General features: G+C 40.1%; 1 non-coding gene across 1 annotated transcript; it reads left to right on the forward strand.

Annotated features, from left to right (window-relative positions):
* The first annotated feature begins 5,800 nt into the window (after positions 1 to 5,800).
* On the forward strand, positions 5,801 to 5,904 carry LOC111527496. Its single transcript, XR_002726680.1, has one exon. It is a non-coding gene; the product is annotated as a small nucleolar RNA U13 (small nucleolar RNA).
* Positions 5,905 to 9,274: the final 3,370 nt, after the last annotated feature.

A 9,274-nucleotide genomic window follows, 5' to 3' on the forward strand; every position in this document is an offset into this window, starting at 1 on the left:
TAAAAGATCACATCAATAGCTTTATAGAGAAAAGATTGTAGGGCACAAAAATGGAAGTCAGAGGTGAATGTCAAAGCAGTTGGTGCTTGGTTTGCCTATCTGCCAATGAGTGGAAGCTTCAAAGGCAAAAAATATAAATGACTTTAAAAGTGCTCTGGTTGAAGGACATTCTTATGAGCACTTTTTTTGGTTGTTGTTTTTAACTAAGGCAGAGTGACATAAAAGGCATTGGGAAGTGACTGCTTGCCTGTGGACATCTGTTATTTGTTTGGTCCAAAGAAACCAATTTGCGTTAGCAATTTTATAGATTATGATTAAAGATGCTCTAGAACCAGAATTGCAACGCTTCCATTTCCCCTCACTCTGATCACAGTTAAGTACAGACAACTATAGACTTATTGGGTTTTTTTTCTCTTTTCTATGAAGATCTGGTAGTGTTACAGACAGAAGGAGGGTGGGAAGGTGTTAGCATTGAAGTAGGAGGGCTAAGCAGAAACTAGACCCTGAAGGAGTCTAGTTCTAACACTTTCATTTCCCCTCACTCTGATCATAGTTAAATGTAGACAACTACAGGCTTCTCAGTTTTTGTTTTGTTTTGTTTTGTTTTCTCTTTCCTATAAAGATCCGGTAGTGTTGTGGAAGATGAATACGTATGGGGCCGATTTACTTTTTACTGAATATGTAAATATTGGGCAGGAAAGAGTTAAGGCAGCTGTCCTAATTTTTGTATTATTAGTAGAGACGGCGTTTTACCATGTCGGCCAAGCTGGTCTCAAACTCCTGGCCTCGTGTGATCCGCCCACCTCTGCCTCCTAAAGTGTTGGGATTACAGGCGTGAGCCACCACACCCAGCCAACAATTTATTTACACAAGAAAAATTAAGAAAGAAACAAGAATCATGACAGTAGTCAAGTCTTCCTTCTGGTGGTCAACACGTTCAAACACCTGCCTTCCTTCAGCTATATTCCCTCCCAAGCCCCAAGCCATTCTATTCCCATGCCTTTTCGTACTTCTATTACAACACATAACAAAGCCAGTCTTGTTTGGAGTTGTTTTATCTCGCCATTAGATTCTAGTTTGTGGAGGATTCGAAATGTGTTTTAATTACCTTTGTTTCCTCTGTTGTGGTTATGTGTTTTACACATAGAAGTTTCTCAGAGAGGCCAGGCACGGTGACTCATGCCTGTAATCCTAGTGCTTTGGGAAGTGGAGGCAGGTAGATCACCTGAGGTCAGGGGTTCAAGAGCAGCCTGACCGATTTGGTAAAATCCTGTCTCCGCCAGAAATATTTTTAAAAATTAGCCGGGCATGGTGGTGGACACCTGTAATCCCAGCTACTCGGGATGCTGAGGCAGGAGAATGGTGTGAACCCAGGAGGCGGAGGTTGCAGTGAGGCAAGATCGCGCTACTGCACTCCAGCCTGGGCAACAGAGCGAGACTCCATCTCAAAAAAAAAAAAAAGTTTCGTAGAGAATTTCACGCAGTGGCATTTTGCTCACTCTAGCAGAAGCTCAGGTTCTCAGCAGAGCTATGTGTTTATTACATTCTGGCTAGGTGGAAAGGAGGAGAAATAATTTCAGGAAACTAGTGTCAGATGAGATGCTGGAAAGAAGGACCTTGAAAAGGATGACAATTATCATTTTGAATCTAATGCTAGCTGTAAGAGAAGAACACTATGAGTAATTTTGGAATGCTTGGGTGACCCCAATGAATTGAGTTTAAAATGATTAAAGGAATTTAAGGTTCTAAAAAAGTGCTTTTTTGCTGAGACAGCACTGGTTCGAATGTGAGCTACATCTTCTGCATGTTAAGCATGATCTATTTGTCCCTCTCGACACACTTGGAAAAGGTGAAAGATTTTTTCAGGAAGACCATGAGGAAGTCTGTTGCTTTTAAGGAACACAAATTTCCTCAGAACACTTTGCCCAAAATCTCTTTTTTTTTTTTTTCCACTTAGAAGACGGTATCAGGAAGAAATAGAAGATGGAAGAAAGGGTGCAAGATAACTAGGGCATCTCAGTGGGCTGAGAAGAGAGGTAAAAGACCACTGAGGGGCCAAGCACGGTGGCTCACGCCTGTAATCCCTGCACTTTGGGAGGCCAAGGCCGGCGGATCACTTGAGGTCAGGGGCTCCAGACCAGCCTGGCTAACATGGTGAAACCCCGTCTCTACTAAAAATACAAAAATTAGCTGGGTGTGGTGGCACACGCCTGTAATCCTAGCTACTTGGGAGACTGAGGCAGGAGAATTGCTTGAACCTGGGAGGCAGAGGTTGCAGTGAGCAGATCGCGCCATTGCACTCCAGCCTGGGCCAAGAGTCACAGAAGCTTGGAGAAATGTGAAGGAACAGGATTTCCTGTAACTCTGAATGGATGGCTGCCAATTTCATTAACTAAGGTGTTTTATGACTCAGAAAGGCAATGTGAGCAGGGAGGTTCCCAACTTTATGGCATAGAGCCAAGATGACCATCCCTTAAAGCCCTGCTCCCAAATATGGTTGACTATTAGCTTCATCTGGAGAGATTTTATAAAAACACAGATTCTTGCATTTCCACAGAAAAAGAAGCAAAATATTTGAAATCATTCTTTAGAGGAGAGGAATACATGTGGCTAAAAATCACATATAAAATAGTTTATTTTTTATTTTTATTTTTTGTTTTTGAGATAGGGTCTCACTCTGTCATCCAGGCCAGAGTGCAGTGGCACAGTCTTGGTTCACTGCAACCTCTGCCTCCTGGGCTCAGCCATCCTCCCACCTCAGCCTCCTGTGTAGCTGGGACTATAGGCACAAGCCACCATGCCCGGCTAGTTTTTGTATTCTTTGTAGAGACAGGATTTCACCAAGTTGCTCAGGCTGGTCTTGAATTCCTGAGCTCAAGTGATCCACCCACCTCGGCCTCCCAAGGTGCTGGGATTACAGATGTGAGCCACTACACTTGGCCTAAAATTGTTTAATTTGACAAGGAACCAGAAAAATGCAAATCAAACCATTTTTGCTCATATTACCAAACGTATAAAAGATTAATAGTTTTAAATGTTGTAGGGAAATATGTACTCTTATATATTATTAGTAAGTATGTAAATTAGTGAAGTCCATTTTAGACATTGCAATCTGCTCCTATTACTTTGCAAAACGCACATACTCTTCAACCCAGCATTTCCATTTCTCAGTATTTACTCTACAATAATTCCTACATGACCATATTTTTAAAGGTTTATTATGAAAATTTCAAATATACTAAGTAAACAGTATAGTAAAATGAACCCCCATAAACTTCTCACCCATCTAAGACTGTCATTGACAGCAAGCTATCAGTCAATAGTAAATGGTCTGTGTGTCAAAACTTAGAAGACAGTTAAACAAAAGGTGGTATATCCATGCATTGGAGTTTGGAATGCTGTGCAACAGCATAAAAAAGGAGGAAAGAGCTTATATCGCGGCTTAAATGGGCTCCAAGTCATATACTTAAGTAAAAAAAGTGAATTGGTAAATAATGCATACCATGTGATACTGGTATGATGAAGGAATTCAGAGAACATGCTCAGGGATCAGCCCTACCACCTACTAGGTGAGTGACTTGGGCAAGTCACCTATGTTCTTTCTGCCTCAGTTTCCTCATCTATAAAATAGGGTTGTATGACAATAGTGTCTACCTTATAGGGTTATTATGAGAATTAAATGAATTAATAGGAGTAAAGTACTTAGAGGAGTGTACATATCAAGTGACAGACATCCTTATTTGTGCAAAATATTGATAAAAGAAAAGGTAAAACATTTCTCTATATGCAAATATGTATGTAACAGCATAGGAAAGCATCTGAAAAGATTCATACTTAACTAGTATCAATCATTATATCTTGGGAGTATGTGCATTGGAAAGACAGTTAAGGAAGGCATTCATTTTATGCATATCATTTGAACTTTTTACAATGAGAAGACATTCCTATGACATTTCTATTACTTGTCTCATACTTAAACAATTTAAATTAAAATATAGATTCCCAGGCTGTACCTTTGGTGATAAATAGTGGTAAGTATCTCCAAACAACAGACATAAATGGAAGATGCAAGATCAACTGCAGCAACACAGCAGAAGTGATAGAGATGGAAATCTTTTTTTTTTTTTTGAGACGGAGTCTCGCTCTGTTGCCCAGACTGGAGTGCAGTAGCGCTAACTCGGCTCACTGCAACCTCTGCCTCCCAGATTCATGACATTCTCCTGCCTCAGCCTCCCAAGTAGCTGGGACTACAGGCGCCCACCACCACGCTCAGCTAATTTTTTTGTATTTTTGAGGTACAGACAGGGTTCATCGTGTTAGCCAGAATGGTCTCGATCTACTGACCTCGTGATCCGCCTGCCTCGGCCTCCCAAAGTGCTGGGATTACAGGCGTGAGCCACTGCGCCCAGCTGAGATAGAAATCTTTAAACGTTAGTAATTAGACTAAAGTGGATGTTTAAAAAAATCTGAGGAGCAGACCAGCAAGCATTTGGTGATGTTATTGCTGTGAAAGTAATTACTGGGATTCAGAGCAACGTGACACAAAAGAAAGGCAGTGCTACGGTTTGAATGTTCCTTCCAAAACTCATGTTAAAACTTAATCTCCGATGTGGCAGTGTAAGAGGTGGGGCCTTTAAGAGGTGATTGGATCATGAGTTCTCTGACTTCATGAATGAATTAATCCACTTACAGATTAATCAATTAATAGGTTAATGGATTAATGGGTTATCGTTGGAGTGGAACTGGTGGCTTTGAGGAAGAAGAGATCTAAGCTAGCACACTCAGCCCTCTCCTCATGTGATGCCTCCTTGACCTTGGGCTTCTCAGGTTCCATATAACTGTAAGAAATTTCTTTCTTCATAAAATACCCAGTTTCCAGATATTTTGTTATAAGCAATAGGAAACAAATGAAGAGAGTCAGGATTAGGTCCAAAACGTTGCTTTTTTTTTTTTTTTTTTTTTTTTTTGAGACTGTCGCCCAGGCTGGAGTGCAATGGCACGATTTCGTTTCACGGCAACCTCTACCTCCCGGGTTCAAGCAATTCTCACACCTCAGCTTACTGAGCAGGTGGGATTACAGGCGCGCACCACCACGCCTGGCTAAGTTTTTTGGTATTTGTATTAGAGACGGGGTTTCACCATGTTGGCCAGGCTGGTCTCAAACTCCTGACCTTAGGTGATCTGCCTACCTCGGCCTCTCAAAGTGCTGGGATTACAGGAATGAGCCACTGCATTCGGCCTCATTTGTTAATCATCTGCAGCTAGACTAGTTCACCATCCTGAATTAGGAAAGATTAGAGTTTAAATAAGAATATGTCTGTGTAAAATATAGTAATTAGTTGTATATAGATATATGCTCACATGTACATGCTTAGCAGAACATGCTATTCTCTAAACTTTCTGTAATTCTCATGATTCTTCAATTAACTATTTTGTTTCTCACATTCTCTGTTCAAGATCCATTAAAATATTTTTAAAACTAGAAACACATAAACTTGAGCAAACTAAATCAACCTGTTAGCAGTTATGTCTTATTCAAACCTGCCAGACAACAAATTACAAACTTAAGGACTGAAATTAGCTGCTCTTGACTTATTATTACCGTTTAGAAGAATTCAATTATTTTATATTTGAAACTTCCGGAGGGCAGGCACCTTGTTTTTATATTTTTGTTTCCCAGTTTTTGGAACAGTGCCAGGCACATAGCAGCTGCCTTTAACAAATCTTTTCTGAGTGAAAAAATGACAGGTGAGTGAATGAAGATTGCATCATTTCTCTTGAAATTCTGTGGAGATTTGTGATCCTTTTGTAGTTCACGAACATGATGACTGGTTGTTCACGCGCATGTGTGAGATGCGCCACCCTTGAACCTTGTTACAATGTCAGCGTATTACCCGTCTGACCTGAAAAGAGAAAAAAATTAAATTCTTTGGAGATGTCTTGCCTAGGTGACTATACTGCTTTCTGATTCAATAAATAGTGGACTACTTTTTTTTTTAAAAAAAAAGCACATAAGATATTATGTATGTGTTCTGAAAAGTCCTTGAATTTTTTTCTGACGTTGATTTTACAAAGAACTTTAAGAAGTTGAATAGCCATCATGCATCCCTTTGTAAACCATATATAGTTATTTATGTCTTATCTCTAGATTCTCAGACTGTGAAAACCCAACAGGCAGAACTTCTTTGAATCCCTCCAGAGGACTGACCATAGTGCCAAGACAGCGGACACTCGATAGATACGATCAAATGAATGAAAAAATGCTGTCCGATAATTTTGACTTAGAGAATTTTTCTCCGAAGAGTTTCTTGTTCTCATAAAAGTCTTTCTCTTCCAGCTGCACCTTCTATTGCACTGGTTCTCACAGCAGCATCACAGAGAATTCTTGATTCTCCCTGCATAAAGGCTGTCCAGATAGATGAGGATGCTATAGTCAGTCTCATAGTTGTTGCTCCTTTCACAAACAATGTTTGCTCTATAACTAAGATCTAATTAAACTGTTATGCCCCTACATTCCTCCAAGGACTAAGCTGAGGGTGATTTTTCCAGGCTTCTAATCTCTTAAATTGCCTATGCATCAGACTATCTCCCTGTGGCCATTATTGATAACACCTCAAAATATAACTGAATTATGCCAGAAAGGAAATGCACTTGAATGGAAAAGCCCTTGCCTTTGGATGTGTAGCAAAATAGCTCTAATACTGAAGGAACAGAATATTTTCTGCCTTGTGAACCAGTGAAATCTAATAAAAGTATGTCTCCCCTGGGTATTTTACATCATTAGCATCCTGGCTTCGCACTTTGGTTTAACAAATAACTTATTTTAAAAATTTCTCCTGGGAGAAGGCAAGGAGCCAAAAATATCTTGGAAGAAAACTTTACCTAGCAACCTGATAGGCTGTTTCATGCAGCTTCTAAAATGTAACTTCATGCAATGAAGCTTTCATGATTTTTTTAGTTTCTGACTTTTTTATGTATTGACACTTCTTCATGGCTAAGCTGGAAGGAAAAACAGTAATGCCTTACACGTGAGTAGCACTTCGTGGTTTTCCTGGTACATTCATTATAAATGTGAGTATGATAATTGATCACCTTTACATGCCAGGACATTGTGCTGACCATTTTACATATGAACATAGAACTTAATCTTGGCCAAAATCCTATGTAGAAATAGGTATTACAAGTCCCATTTTACTATTGGAGAAACAGGTTCAGAGGAGTTAGGTAATTTTCCCAAAGTTATATAGTTAATAAATGACTGAACCCAGATTTTTCTGATCTTAAAACCCAAGGACTTTCTTCACTTGAGGAGAATATTAACACATAAGTGAACAAGAAACTCTTTTCCTTTTATATGCACAAATCTCCCTATGTCTATATCCATCTTTTCCTTTCCTTCTTTCTCTTCTCAAAAAAGGCCAGCCTCACCACGTATGCTTCATTCCCTCCTGCTACGTGGGCTCTGAATTCCTCCACTGCCGGGATGCACAAATCCAAGGGGTGTGATTCACCAGGACTTCTCTGCGGGTGGCACTTCCTGAAGCAAGACTTCAGAAAACAATGCGAGTAGTGTCCCTCGGAGCTGTGTGACTACCAGCTCTGTGGATTTCCTTTCTTCTCACCTTATTAGGAATTGTTTCCTTCAGCTCTCCCATTTCCTCTTGGCCATCAATCTCTCTCTCTCCTAGAGTATTTCCACCACCATACCAACAGGTCTGCTATTCTCTGTTCTAAAGGCAAACGAACAAAAACCCACACGAAAAAACAAAAAACAAAAACAAAACAACCAATCATCCTAGACTACATTCCTCTCTTACTTGCTTTTTCAGCAGCGGTCCATATTTACCTTTTGAAATAGTTTTCTCCCTTGGGTTCTACACCATCACTCTTTCTTTGTTTGCCTTCTATTTCTCTAGCCACTTCTATTCTCTCTCTCCCTTTGCTAGATATTTTTCCTCTATCTATTCTCTAAATATAGAATTTCTTCAGGACTTTATATGAGGTGCCACTTCTTCTCTTTCTATATTCTTTTCTGGAATCACCTCACCTAGACTTGTGATTTAAAATACCATCTCAACTCCAGGTCCTGCCTCTGAGTCCTATTCCTACTCTCAATTTTCTCCTTGACATCTCCCCTAAACTATCTTACAAGCTTGTCAAACTTAACATTTGCCAAACTCAACTCTTGTTTTCTTGCTCCTTCCACTTTTCCCCATCTCAGGAAATGGCACCATCCTCACACAGTTGCTTAGGCCAGGTATCTGAAAATTATCCTTGATTCTTACCTTTCCCTTATCCCTGAATTCAATACAGTAGCAAGTCCTGTCTGACCTACCTCCAAAATACATATCAAATTAGTTCACTTTGCCTGTTGACTACTCTAGTCAAAGATTCTCCACCCTCTCTCACTGGATGTTTTAATAGTCTCCAGCTATTCTTTCTTCTTCTTTTGCCCCCTCCCATGTATTCTTCATGTAGCATCCAGACATTTGCAACGTGTGAACTGGATTACATTGCTCTCTTGCTTAAAACACTTCAGTGATTTCCAGTGTACTTAAAGTCCAACCCTGGTGTAGAAGGCCCTATGTGATATGGCTCATGCCAATCTCTTCAACTCTATCACCAACACTTTGTTCTAGGTGCAAGACACTCCTTCAGTTCATTAGATGAATCAGATTTTTCTACCTTTGAGCCTCTGGATAAGTTATTTCCTCTGCCTAGAAGCCTTCCCCACCCCTAACTCACTTGCCTCTATCTTATCCTTCAGCTCTCCTCCAAGATTCTTCTTGTCAAGGTTACCACTGGCCTCCACATTGCTAATAGCCATGTTGACATATGTGGCACCTCTTCTCTCTGCTCATGTAGCAAAGTTCCAGTTCTTCTACAAGACCCTGAGTTCTTTGAAGTCAAACTCTGTACCTACAATACATTTTCATATCCCTGGAGCCTAACATAGTGATTGGCTTGTAGTGGGTGTTTAATGAATGCCTGTAAGTGAGTGAAGGTGCAAGTTGAGATGTTTTGGGAAAGATTGCTGCAGTAGTAACCCATACTTCCTCACTAGTGTAGTGGATAGAAACCACAAGAATCATCAAGAGACAGGAGTTCAAGGCTTGGCACTAGCAGTAACAACCTGTTGTCAAAATTCTTCTGACGTTTAGTTTCCTCATCTGGTCTATCTACATCACTACATTTTTGATATCTTTCATTCTTATTTTAAGATTAATAATTTTTGGCTGGGTGCGGTGACTCACACCTATAATCCCAGCACTTT

The sequence above is a fragment of the Piliocolobus tephrosceles genome, chromosome 11 (assembly GCF_002776525.5).
Source record: "Piliocolobus tephrosceles isolate RC106 chromosome 11, ASM277652v3, whole genome shotgun sequence".
Lineage (NCBI taxonomy): Eukaryota > Metazoa > Chordata > Mammalia > Primates > Cercopithecidae > Piliocolobus > Piliocolobus tephrosceles.